Source organism: Polistes canadensis, unplaced genomic scaffold (assembly GCF_001313835.1).
Source record: "Polistes canadensis isolate GaletaPanama2010 unplaced genomic scaffold, ASM131383v1 scaffold_90, whole genome shotgun sequence".
NCBI classification, from domain to species: domain Eukaryota; kingdom Metazoa; phylum Arthropoda; class Insecta; order Hymenoptera; family Vespidae; genus Polistes; species Polistes canadensis.
In genome coordinates this window covers 231,736-246,998 of record NW_014569637.1, presented here as the reverse complement: position 1 = coordinate 246,998, position 15,263 = coordinate 231,736, and positions in this window count along the sequence as shown.

The following is a 15,263-nucleotide window of genomic DNA, read 5'->3' as shown; positions in this document are numbered from 1 at the left end:
TCTTTCTCTTTCTATATATTTAATATCAGTCTGTCTCTTTTTCTCTATGGGTGATCGACGGGGCCTGGGCAAAACGTAGTGGGGGGCCACGTGCTTCCAGTACCCAGTCACGCGAGAGTGGGACACGTGGTATTGTACGTCCGTCCGGATGCATAGGCGTAGAACTTAAGGCTATATTTTTTCTTTTCACTTTTCTTTATTATTATTTTTTTTTTCTTTTTCTTTTTCTTTTTCTTGGGAGGATTTTTTTCTCCTGTTTTTCTTCTTCCAAAGGGTTTTTCTTCTTTACATTGTTTTTCTCATCATCGATTATTATTATATCATCAACTCTTGTAGAAAATACACGAGAGAGTTTTTATTTTATAACTTGAATGATTTAAACGTCATTGATTATATCATCCATTTTCTCACGCATGATAATATATATTGAAATTAAAACAAAAATATTCTTTTGAATGATTTAAATGATGACAAATATATATATATCCTCCGATTAAATTATTAATCCAATGACAAATGATTTTTGTTTTTTTTTATATAAAAATAAAAGAATTGATTTTTATTTAAAGAATTTTTGAAAAAACAAAAACGAAAGTTGAATATTATATATTATATCCCGTTGATTCAATATACATACATATAATATATATATATATATATGTGTGTGAGATGACAAACGAAGGAGCGGCACATTTAGAATGGAAAACGCGTTTCGATCGATCCCATGGTATTTCCCATAGGTAATGAGAGTCTCTACTATTAGACGAGAAATTCATAAGTTACATATACATACGAGTATGTATGTTATACTTAAACACGAGATCGATATACTTCTCTCTATCTCTCTCTCTCTCTCTCTTTCTTACTCGGTTTATTTTTTTCATTTTTATTCAGGCAACCAGCTAATCTTCGTTGAACTTTATTAAAGTCCACTTATACGAGAAAACGAATATGTTCATCAATTTCTCCTTCTTCTTCTTCTTCTTCTACTTTTTTTACTTTATATTCTTTTTATTTTTGCGAGTTTGCATCTCTGACGACCTTCGACCCCGTTTTTGCTTTGCGACAAACGAGTTTCAAATAAAAAAAAAAGAGAAAATATATATGTCACATTTTATCTTATCTCCGTTGAGAGAGAGAGAGAGAGAGAGAGAGAGAGAGAGAGAGAGAGAGAGAGAGAGCACGTGGACCTAAAACTACGTTTTATACGGGGTGGCCTAAATAATGTATTACAAGGTTTTATTATCGTTTAACTTACATATATAAACGTATAGCATGATTCACAGGTATTTTCTTTTTTTTTTAATTTATTATTGATCAAATTTAACTTAAAAATTATCTCTACTATCGGAGTGGGGAAAAACAAAATTTCTGATAAAAGATAAGAGAATAACACACCTAGTTTTGTGTGTGTGTGTGTGTTTGTTTAAATTCAACAATACGTCGTCGAATCTTTTTTATTTTGCTAATAAACACGTACCCCTCCCCTCCCCCGCATCCCCCCACCACCTACCATGAAATTATATCGTCACATATTTATTTGTTTATTGTAAAATAATCAATAAGGTAAGACAATTGTTCGAATTAATTAATTTTGTAACGCTTGTTCGATCGTTAAGAAAAAAAATATTAATCGCAAGTATTTTTTAACGATTGACTCGTAATATATACATATATAAAATATATATAATGTAACCTTGTAATACATAATATAAATTTTATATATGTATATAATATATATACATATATAAAAATATATATGTATGTTGTTGGACTTCTTCGTATATGTGTGTGTACTTTTATTTGTTTGCAGTTAAAACACTTCGCTTTATTGCGTTTACGTTTCAACGTTACATTCCATTTCTTTCTCTCTTTGTAAAATACGTTTATTACGATGAGACATTTATTTCATTAAAATTGTACTCATTATAAACACATAAATTGTTACCATAATAATCTTCGATCTATCGTCAATTCTACATTATATAATAAAAGTGATCACGCGCGTTTATAGAAATAAAAAAAATAATTAATAATAATATTTTCATAGGACGTTATACGCGCGTATATTTCTAACATACAAATTGTCGAATAAAATGTTGATACTGATAAAAATTCTTATACAAAATCATATTTCTATATTATACTCTTTGATATCAGTATTGAAATATAATGAAGTGCATTGAAATATAATGATATTAATAAAAATAATCAAGCTGGTGGAAATACTAAAATTATTAATACGTATTTCCAGTATATACAAATTTTCTAACACACGAAACGTTGAAATAAAATAATTTTCCTACAAAAAAAAAAAAAAAAGAAAAGAAAAAATCATATTTCCATATTCCACTTGATATGAATATTAATGTATGTATAATGAAGTGTATTGAAATATATAACGAAGCATACGAATGATATTCTTATAAATAGATACACTTGTTCACAATTTTCTTATCGTATCATTTTCTAATTTATACTTACAATTTAGCGAATAGAATAATAATATATAAATAAGATAAATTTTGTTTCATTGATAATTTTAGTGGTAAAGTGAGAAAAGGAAAAAGTTTATTATACGATTGGAAGAGGGTAGAATCAAATAAAATCCGGTAGAAAACAGAAGAGGGAGCATCGACCTTCGGGCACGTGTCCGATGCCACGTGCTAGTATTCTACGGAATTCTCTAGTTCTATGCATCCAATCTATCCTATTCTTTTTGTTCTTAACGTCTCTTCTATTTCTCTATCTATCTATTATTATCATTCTATATCTCTTATCAATAGTATTTCCATTATCGTCAATGTCAGCTATCATCGTTGAAAAGTGACAGAAACAAAGAGAAATAGAAAGGAAAGAGAGAGAGAGAAAGAAATAGACGAATAAAATAGATCATCGTTCTACTATTCTTTATCCTATCAATATACTTGACACCAAAAAATAAAAAAACGAAATAAGTAAATTAATATGTTACTTATAATAAAATTCGATAAGAGTTTTCTCGGTTCTGTGTGTTATTACAATATTTCTAACAAATACGTCAAATTAATAAAAAATATTTGTTAATCAGAAATATTACTTAAGTATTATAATAATAGATGGATGGATGTGTGTATATAGTAACAAATAAATAGTTCTATTAAATTAATTTGATAAATCAAAAATTATTTAGGAATTATTACAAATAAATGTATGGTCTAATCATCGATTGAATACACACTTAGGATTTTTGGAATATGATTTGAAATTGAGATGTTAAAATAATGCATAATTTACTTTTACATTTGTAAACAATATTTTTGATAAGTTGGTATTTTAGAATTGAAATAAAAAATAAAGAAAGAAAGGAATAAAATAGATCATCGTTCTATTATTCTTTTTTCTATTAATATACTTGACACCAAGCCAAATAAATAAATTAATATGTTACCTAAAATAAAACCTGAGATAAGATTCCTATACTGTATTAATCTAATTGTTTTAACTAATATATTCAAACAATGAAAAATAATTGTTAATCAGAAATGACTTAAAATAACTGTTTTAAAAAACAAAACAAATATCTTAATATAGAATAAGATTTTCAGCCAATTGTATAGTGAACAAAATATTTTCATTTATTTACAAATGATTTAAAAATGCAATTTTGTTTTACAAATTACAGTACCGAGCCGTGGTAGGTTTGGTATTAAGAAAATTTAACACATTTGTATTAAATTTTTAACAAAAATTAGATATTATTTAATAACTATAGTTAAACCATCAATTCAAGGTTGAATCATTGATTGAATATGCATTTGTAATCGTTTGAATCAAATTTCAAGTGTTAGATTTATTATTAAAAAATAAAACATTAGAATTAAAGTTTTGACAAAAATCAGATATTATTTAATAACTATAGTTAAACCATTAATTCAAGGTCGAATCATTGATTGAATATGCATTTGTAATCGTTTGAATCAAATTTCAAGTGTTAGATTTATTATTAAAAAATAAAACATTAGAATTAAAGTTTTGACAAAAATCAGATATTATTTAATAACTATAGTTAAACCATTAATTCAAGGTCGAATCATTGATTGAATACACATTTGTAATCGTTTGAATGTTCCAATTGATGTTAAAATAATGCACAATTAACTTTTTCATATTCTAATAAGAATATTTTTGTGGTAAATAGGTATTTTGAAATAGAAAAATAAGAGAAAGAGAGAGAGAAAAAGAGAGAAAAAGGGAGACGGAAGATACATGGAAAAAGCGCGAGCGTAAAAGCGTCGAGCTTTTATTGATCGGGTCTTGTTCGTAACGTCTACTGGCAGAATGCTGTTGGACGGTTGCTCGATAGACGAGGAGAGTCTATCGATTTCTAAGTGGTGACGTAAGCTCAGCTATTGGGAATGTGACTCGATCTTGGCAAAGAAATAAATAAAGGGCGTCCCCCTACCCCCTAACCCATACCCCCATACCCCCATGCCCCTCTACCTCCTGTACGTTATCTTTGTTCCTTCTCTCTTTTAATCGTATTTTTCTATTACCATTTTTACCATCAATATTTGCATTATCAATTACATGAAAAAGTATTTTTTTTTAAAATCACTCCCCGAGTATTTTTATTTGTTTAACGTTATTACTTTTGAATGAATAAATTGTTCTTAAAAATAGCAATAAAAAAAGCTATTATAACAGAACAAAGTACTAATAAAAAGAGGAAGACTTTTGAATGAATGTTCTTTTAATTTTTTTTATTGAATAATAAAGATCCTTAGTATGTTAATAACGCTAAATACGAAATTTTGATTATATATTTGCGCGTTTGTATATGTATATGCGTTTATATACGGTGTGTGTGTGTGTGGCTTGTAACACGACAACTTGAAGTAAATTATTAATTAACCGAAGAAATGTGTGTTATTTGTGTTGAAAGTGACACACGATTGTAAAAATTATTTCCTATATGAACAAATGTTACTTACAAAAATGACTGTCAGCATGGTCAATTGTTGCAAACGAGGTCAAGTTAATACACTCGCGTTGACTCATACCATAAGATCAAGATATGTACTTTAATAATCATTTCAATAATTATTTAATTATATATCTTACAATTAATTATATGTTAAAACACTTTTATCAAGAATTTGGCATTCCTAAAAATGAAACATGACCTATTTCATATTTCGAAAAATCAATAACGGTATTGTATTAGAATTATTCTCGTTGGCAATTAGTTCATTTTTATTATAAAGTAACATTTTGTCTTTTAGCAAAAAAATAATTCTAATATTATTTGAAATCGTCACGTTATCAGGATCTAACACCACCTTGTATATACAATAATACTATTTAGATGGGACCGAAATATTGATCAAACAAAGCTGTCGCGTGTTTACGAGTTGCATCACGAGCTTACGTTTTATCGCACGTAATTAATGTATCTACTTTTTTTTTATTATTATCTTTTGACATCACTTCGCGAGCATGGATGCAAAAGGAAAATTTTCGTGTGTGTATATATGAAGAAAAGATGTGTGTGTGTGTAGAATGGATTTATGTATGTATAATATCATTTAAGTTGCTGACCTCAGTATGTACCGTTTCGTGATTTGTCTTATTCAAAAGAAAATATATATGTGTTGAGTAAAACACACACACACACACACACAAAATACATAAAAATAAGAACACACAAGTTCGAATGAAAGAATATTATATTCTATGATTAGACACTAAAATTGTTTATACGATCAATCATTTACTTTATTCTGACATTCGAATCGATCCTTCGTGTAAATATTTCCATCTTCATCGTTTGACTTTGCTTTTAAAAGAAGGGATTCGTTAAAGATAAAACAAAAATTAGTTGTTAAATCATTCGTGAGTAATTGTCAAAAGGGGAATTGCGAATAACAGTAAATAATATATTTTAATACTACAGACTATATCTCTTTAAATGATTTACACGACAAGAGAAAAAATATAAATATCCTTAGAGAAATTCTACAACATTTTTATAAAAAGAATTTTGTTTATCAGACACAAAAATCACAGAGTTTTAACTTACGTTTGTATTTGAGTTGTTGGAACAAAAACAAAATGATTTAGTAGTAACATTTTGACCAAAATTTCAATAAACAATGTTCAATTTCTAGTTTATTAAAAACTTATATCAAATTTAAACAAAACGTGTGTGTTACTTGTTAAACTTGTTCTTATCAGATGTCCTTTATTGGTCATTACTTTTAAATGATCTTTATATTCATCGTTGTTATAGATCGAATTTATATTTTTCGCAAAAAATAAGATTGATTTTTTAAAACAAAAAAAGACAAAAAAATACAAGCTACGAATTCGAATTTCAGATTTAGGTCTCCGGTAAATGTAATATCCCGTTAGATTGGAAACCACAGTCAGTGTTTAATGAAAGGGGGCGGTGCGTAGATCATCGATCAAAAGATGCAAACTGGGAGACACGTTTTATGACTGATGGTCATAGGAAGGAAGATAGGGCCGAGGTTAGCAAGCTTGCGATGTTGTATTCACGACTGGCTCAATACCAAGCTTCGACCTATTTGGCAATGTTCCTGTGATCTGTTGGTTGGTTGGTCAGTCTCTTTACATACACATATATAAATATTTGTTATATATATATGCATCTAGATTTAATTGACCGCTGAGATACGAACAAATCATTATTTTGCCTATTACCAAATATTCAAATCACGAGAGACAAATTGTTTTTTACTCTACGTCTCTCTCTGTTTTTATTTAAAATAAAAGAAAAATAAATGATCTCTCTCTCTCTCTCTCTCTCTCTCTTTAATTGATATGAATTTGTTTTCATAAGAGAAATTAAACGTTCGTCGAAACATTTAAACTTATATTACGGTGCCGATTTTATTATGACAATTGATCAAAATTTCTATATATAAGCAGTTTATTTTGAAAGTGGCATAAGTCACTTTTTTTTATATTTTTTAAATGAAAAGATACCGTTCAATTGTAATTAGTGTTGTCATTAACTCGATTTTTATTGAAAAAGTGACTTATGCCACTTTCAAAATAAACGGCTCAATTATATAACTATTTATTTTTTATGATTTATTTAATAATATAAATCATTGTAATGAAAGATTAATTTGCAAAAAAAAAATCATATTTTATTTTATTATTTTTTTTATTTTCTTTTTATTTAGTTCATTGGCATAATTATTTGCATATTATAATAATGTTTGTCGGTCAAACGGTATCAGCGTATTTTATGTGCACGGAAATAAGAAACAAATGTTATATATATATACAAGTCATTTAAAGCTTTATGCAAAAATTTATGACACAAATTGTAAATCACGTAATTTCTGGTTCAAAAGTGCCGACCACCTACGCGAATGCAAGTCTGACATCGCTGTAAAATAAAATGATTCTGTTTCGCGAATTCGTGAATGCACATTCGAAAATGCTGAATAAATGTTTGACTCTTCTGCCAAAAAATTCGCGTTTATACTTTTTAACAACAGCCTCCTCCCTCTCCCCCACCCACCGAGTATGTATTTCCGTTATACAAATTATACACGTAACGAATGTCCTCATATTTTTGATTTGAAAATATTTTCGATATTTCGATTTGTAATATACTTCGCAAGGAAATTTAAACGGAACTGATATTGATTGAGATTAGCTAAATGATTTAGATTAAAAATAAATATCATAGATAAGCATAAAAAAAAGAAAAGAAAAGAAAAGTGAACAAAATTGATTGGAAATTAAAGGAACATCTTTATTGTTTAATGATAAATGTAATAATCGTTTATAATTTAAATTACGATATTTTTAATCAAACCTTAAATAATCTGCTATACAATATAAAACATGGTTTTTCTTATTTTCGTGCATAAAAAACGCTGACAATATCGTTCGGTCGGAAAAACCATACAGACACTCTGTATATATATTATGTATATATATATATATATATATATATATATATATATAAATGAATTTAAAAAAAAAAACACCACAAGATTTATAAAAATCATATAACAAGACAATAATTATCTATCACAGCAATTTATGATATTATTAACATGTTTCGAGATACGCGAAAAAAATAATAAAACAAAACGAATACTAATATCACACACGATAATAAAATAACTTCAAAAAAAAAAAAAAATTATAAAAACAAGGAAATATCATCCAATATAAGAAAACCAGACGAATGAAAATTCTAACAGATTAATCATCGTTCAGCCACCAAGAGATGAAGAGAAGTATGTTTAATCAGAGAAGGGGGTGTTGTTGAGAGGATAGGTAGGGTTTATGTTCGTTTTATAGAAGATGGTGTATGGTGCAGCGCATAGTGGCAATTTATTCAAGCAGACAAGTCGGTGTTCCAGAATCGTTCTAAATTTTTATTCCGACGGTCGGGATGGGTGGTTGGTTGGTTGGTTGGGTGGGTGGGTGGTTGGTTGGGTGGTTTGGTGAGGTCAGCAGTACTGCGCTCTACACTCACTTCTATCCATCCTTCTCTCTCTCTCTCTCTCTCTCTCTCTCTCTCTCTCTCTCTCTCTCACTCACTCTCTTTCACTCTTTACGTTTGTGTGTATGTGACAGCTCGATACGAGCTCCGACCTATTTGGCAACGTTCCCGAGATCAGTCATCGAGCTATCTCCGCATGCGCTTGCCTATATGAAAATTCTTTCCACTTTTATTTTTCTTTTTCTTTTTTTTTTTCCTTATTTTTCTTTTTTTCCTTTTTTTCTTTTTCTTTTTCTTCATATTTTACCGTAATCCGCATCTCCTTTCACATCTTTCGTACATTTTCTTTTTTATCTACTTTTTCCTTTTCCTCCTTTTCCTCCTACCTCCTCCTACCTCTTCCCCCCCCCTTCCTCATCTTTCTCCTCTTCCTTTGTCCTTTTTGTTTGGCTTATCGCAAAGCGTTTTTTTTTTGCTTCATCCAAAAACCATTTTCTCTTCTCCTTCTTTTCTCTATCAAGTTAAACAATTTCCGTTTAATTTGTCGAAAAGAAAAAGAAGAAGAAGAAGAAGAAAAAAAAATCTATTATATTTTATCTTAAACGCGCGACAAGATTATAATATTGTTTATACATGTAATATAAAGTCATTTAATGTATGTTTTAAATATTACAATAAAATGTGTATATAAATCTTATTTTTAAATATGTTTGATATATCTTAATGTGTATTCCATTATTATTATTCTAAGTTTCGTGCTAAGGTTAAGGAAGAGATATATGCCACACCTTTCTTGGCAAACGTATATAGACAACATTCACGTAGAGAAAGAGAGAGAGAGAGAGAGAGAGAAAGAGAGAGAAAGAAAGAATGTTAGGATTTTCCAAGCGTTAATTCTCGCATGTTGAATTTTCTTCGAATTTTCTCACGGTAACCCGTTAACGTTAGTTTTCTTTTTTTACGATTAACGCGATAATAGGTTCAATTAATGAAGCAAAAAAAAAAAACAAGAAAAGAGAGAAAAACAAGAGCAATTTCTATCCGATAGAAAATCTACGATATAAATCATATAAAATGTAGTTTTGTTAGAAAGAAATGAACGAATAAGCCAGAACGTCGATTGGTCGAAGATGAAAAGAAAGAAATAATAACTTACCCCCTCCCCTTCACAACCACCCCAAAAAGAGAAAAAAATAAGAGGAAGAAGAAGAAGAAGAAGATGGATAAGAGGAAAAGTAGAGAAGGAAGGAGATAAAGTTCTTGCTGCATTCCTTTTGAGAGCAACCGAAAACTAGATCACGCGAAGCTTTTGGTAAATGTGTCAACCGCCCGTGGGGGTGTGGGATCAATACTTGCGCCCTGGTTTCACTCCCCTTACTCCATCCCCTCCTCTCGACTACTCTCCCTTCTCGCACTTACCCTCGATCCACGGGTCGAGTCGACCAAACGCTATACCACCCTCCAACCAACCCTCTTACCAACCCTCCTACCAACCTACCTAACGCTATATATCTACCATCTACCTTCACTCCCCTCCCCCCTCTCTCTCTCTCTCTTCCTCTTTATCCTCCCTCTTAGCTCTTCATCCCTATTCTCGCGTATTGTAGAACGAGCTCTACAACGTTTGCCCTTACATTTCCCATTCTCATATTATTTTCTAACGTTGCTTGTCATTATCATTAAACTTGGAATACCGGGAGTTTTAATTTGACGACCCAAATCTTGGGTTGTATTTCTGTTCTTCTTCTTCTTCTTTTTTCGAAAGGGGTTCTTACCCGAAATATTTATTTCTCCCCTTGTTTTTATATATTTATTCAATTATTTGTTTATCTGTTCTCAAAACGTTTGTTCATATTATTTTCTAACGTTGCTAGTCGTTATCGTTAAACTTGGAATACCGGGAGTTTTAATTTGACGACCCAAATCTTGGGTTGTATTTTTGTTCTTCTTCTTTTTTTCGAAAGGGGTTGTTACCCGAAATATTCATCTCTCCCTTGTTTTTATATATTTATTCAATTTCTTTTTTGCTCTTCTCAAAACGTTTGTTCATATATTATTTTTATTCTCATATTATTTTCTAACGTTGCTTGTCATTATCATTAAACTTGGAATACCGGGAGTTTTAATTTGACGACCCAAATCTTGGGTTGTATTTCTGTTCTTCTTCTTCTTCTTTTTTCGAAAGGGGTTCTTACCCGAAATATTTATTTCTCCCCTTGTTTTTATATATTTATTCAATTATTTGTTTATCTGTTCTCAAAACGTTTGTTCATATTATTTTCTAACGTTGCTAGTCGTTATCGTTAAACTTGGAATACCGGGAGTTTTAATTTGACGACCCAAATCTTGGGTTGTATTTTTGTTCTTCTTCTTTTTTTCGAAAGGGGTTACCCGAAATATTCATCTCTCCCTTGTTTTTACATATTTATTCAATTTTTGTTGTCATCTTGCAACGTTTTTATTTATATTTATTTTATCTTACCTTTGTATTATTTTCTAATGTTGCGCTCGTCATCGTTGTTAAACTTGGAATACCGAAATTTTAATTTGACGACCCAAATCTTGAGTCGTATTTTTTTCTTTTTCTTTTTTCGAAAGAGGTTACCCGAAATAGTCATCTCTTCTTTGTTTTAATATATTTATTCAATTATTTGTTACTCTCTTCTCAAAATGTTTGTTCATATATTATTTTTATTTTCATATTATTTTCTAACGTTGCTAGTCGTTATCGTTAATTGCGTATATCGGAGCTTTAATTTGATGACCTAAATCTTAGATCTTTTTTTGGAGCTTTGCCTGAATTATTAAATCTACCTTGTACTAATGCATATCTTAAAAATGGTTGCTCTGACGTTTCCTATTGTGATATTTTTTAACGTTGGGTCGTCTTTTCATTAACTCGGAATACCGAGTTTTAATTTTGTAATCTGAATCTTGTTTTTTTGGGGGGTTTTTTTTTTTTTTTAGAGAAGTTTCCCGAAATAATTCATCTCTTCTTTCGTTTTATATTTATTCATTTTTTTTTTTGTCTTCACACGTAACATTTGCCCTAATACATTTCTCTCATTCTTATATTATTTTCTAACATTATTTTTCATTATCTCGCGTTAAATTGAAATAAATAATAAGTTTTAATTTATTGGCATGAATTGTTTCTCGATATTGTCCCAAATCTTTTTAATTGTCTTACATTGATTCGTTTATTAATTTGAATTTTATAATTGATTGTATTTAAATATTAATTTCTCTTTTCTAGCGTATACACACTGACCCAGTTATTTGATTTCGAAATGATCTTCTCGTATGATCATTTCTAAACGAACGTTTCAAATTGAATTTGTATCTATGGAGATCCCTTATTTTAAAGAAATTTCCGAAAAAAACATAAATTTATTCTTTTGTGATCCCTTTTAAAAATTTACACATACCTACCCCGATAATATTAATCCGATCAATAATACCTAGACAGTATTTTGCCTTATGGATGAATGCTAAATTTAAATATAAAAATAATTATATATATATATATAATATAAGTGAAATAAAAATAAGTCTTTATAATATTATACTGGATGTGCATATTTTTAATGAACAATTTTTAGGATCAATTTCTAGCTTTTATTTTTATGTGTACCCTTTGTTAACGTAATATTGAATTTTATTTGGTCCTTCAACATTAAGTATGAACCAACCAGGATGATATTTAATTCTCTCTCTTTTCCTCTCTTTATGAAGAGTGCAAAGTAAAAGAAAGAGAGAGAGAGAGAGAGAGAGAGAGAGAGAGAGAGAGAGAGAGAGAGAGAGAAAGATTTTAAAGGAGAAAAGAGAATCGAGGTCGGGTTTACCCTAAGCGAGTCCACGAGGATGCTTTACGAGGCAGTTTATATGAACTCTGATTTTTGTATTCTGCTCTCTTCCTCTCTCTGTCTCTCTCTCTCTCTCTCTCATGTTAGTATGAAATTCCGTGCTTCGTGAGCACAGTTAATCACGTTACCACGCGCCTCGGTTTCCCTCTTTTATCGAAATGAAACGCTTGATTCCGTTGAAAAAAAAAACAAAAACCAGAAAAAACGTTTTGCGAATTATACCTTTTTAGTAGCTAGATTTTTTAACGAATAAAAACGTTGATGCTCTTTCTCTATTCACATGTTCTTTTTTTATTTTATTTTATTTTATTTTTATTAATGTTTTAATTCCAACCGAGAGTAGTAATACGTTGAATTAAATAACAAGCTCGGAATTTTGTTGCAGCTTGAATAACGTATATAATATGTTATAGTATTATTATTATTATTATTATTATTATACAATTATAATACTTTAAAAGAGAAAATGATTATTCCTAACTATGTTTAGGGAACATCAAGAATACATCTAATTACAGTCAGGTTTTCAGTACACGATATACATACATTGTTCGATCGCGGCTGCGTATTGTTAACTAATCACCAAGCGGAACGAGTTCCAGGTCAGTGTGTCAATCCTTTCATCGATTCGGTTGGACTATTGAAAATTTCGTTCAATTCGGTCGGTAGCATTTGATTACATGTATTACGTTGTCTTTGTCATATACAGATGAGATCCTATACTTTGTATGTATGTTTCATCGCATTCGTGATGATCCTCCTATTACACATATACTATCCGTAAATTTATTCCAGATCCTCATACAAGGTGATACAGAAGTTTATTTATGTTGCAAACATATTGAACAAACATTTTTCTTCTTTTTTTTTTCTGTTCTTAAATTTTATTTTTACGTATTTGTAAATTATAGAATTGAAATCGTATCAACGGTAGAGATATAACGTATACCAAAAGATTGTTTGCGTTAGATCAAATTAAATAAATTTCTTTTATCAATCCGACCTTCTCTCATGGTGGATCATTCTGCAATCGTGGTTAACCTAGATAGATGAACGTTATGCAAAAAACGAGATGCCCGTACGACCATTCCGAATTTTTCCTTTCGAACAATGGGATAATTGAGCTTATGATATATAAAATTAATTAAACTTGGTTGATTTTTTCATTGGCTTACGTAGATAAGAAAAGGAAAAAAATTGAAAAGCAGTAAAGGATAGGATACTTGCGAATAAGATCGAAAGTCATGCGTTCGAGTCGGTCATTGACTTTTACAGGATTCTTCCGCTCTCACGCGGTAAAAGTTGACGAACCAGAGAATAACTTTGGTTGTAGAAGTGTTGATGTTATTGGTATGGTAATATGGTAATATTGGTGCTGGTGCTGGTGATGGTGGTAGTGATGGTGGTGGTACCGTTGACATTAACAAGTTAAAGAACCCAATGTGTGTAAACTCAAAGTACCACGCGGTACCGAGTACATAAGAGAGACGAAAAATAGGTAGGACCGGTATATAATACACCAAGTCCTAGTCCTGCATGATCGATTCTCCACTTGCGTAATTCTAGCCATTACCCAGAGACACCAACTCGTGTACACCTGAACCGAATCGATACCTGAATCATTCGACCGTACAAGATTACTCCTTTCGGTGATCTCAAGCCGATAATTATAGTTTACTGCACAGGATAATACCTTGTTTTTCTCTTACTTTTTCTTTGTTTCTTTTTACATAGTTTTAGTATTACTTGATTGGGAATGTTATTTTAAAAATAACAAATAAATTCAAAAATCAAACTCAAGGTTAAAAATAACGTATTTTCCAATATTGATAACACTAATGATTTAATTAAATACAATCAAATATAAAAGATTACAAATTAAACGCGTATATTTCTGATTAGACCAATTATAATTATTACGGATATCTCGGAATTAATTAATTATTTATGTTTAACATATTACAATTAAATCATAAACGGTTAACATAGTCTCGGCGAAGTAGTATAATAATTTATATATTGTGTAGAAAATAAACAATCGTCCTTTATGTTTAAATTAATTTTTTTATATTTGAATCGAATGTATTATTTTTTCTTTCCGGGAAAGTAAAAAAGAGAAAATAAAATATTAAAAATACGTTTTCGCGTGTAGGTACTTGAACAACATTTCGGAATAAAAAACGAAAAAGCAAATGAGAGAGAGAGAGAGAGAGAGAGAAAGAGAAAAGAAAGAAACAAAAATTTGTATTCTAATAGCTCGTTGGGATATAAAAGTTACGTTGGCCTGTGTCGCAACGATAAATAATATCTATAGGCGTACCATTCGAAAGACCATTCCTACTCGAGATAAGTGCTTCGCGTACGTATTCGAAAGTACGTCAGCCGGTGTAGAGAGAAAAACCGTGAACTATGTGCCATGCGGAGCGCAACGTGTTACACACTACTACACCGCGTGTGCTCGGTTTCTTTGTTGAAACGTTTTCATGCTTACGGACACCTGCATTCGAGCACGTTCGAATCACCTCTTTCGAAACGATCGTTTCAGTGTCGAGATTTCCATAATTAGAAAATACTCTAGAGACTTTTGATAACGGAGAGTAGTGATACATAATATGTAAGCACGTATACATATATACATACATATACGTGTATACACATATCCACCCAAGTTTCAAGGATTTTTGTTACGAAGACAAGCTTCGATGATTTAAAAATAACTAATTGCAAAACACTTTTTTTTGCATTAAGTTGATCATTCGATTGCAAACTTTTTTTGCTAATTCATTGTTTATTCGTAGAATGATATAACATGCTAAAACAATTATTACTTAATTTATATTCTACATACCTTCAGATTAGACAATAAATTAAGATACTTAATATATATAATTAATAAATAATCATATTATATTATGTATAAT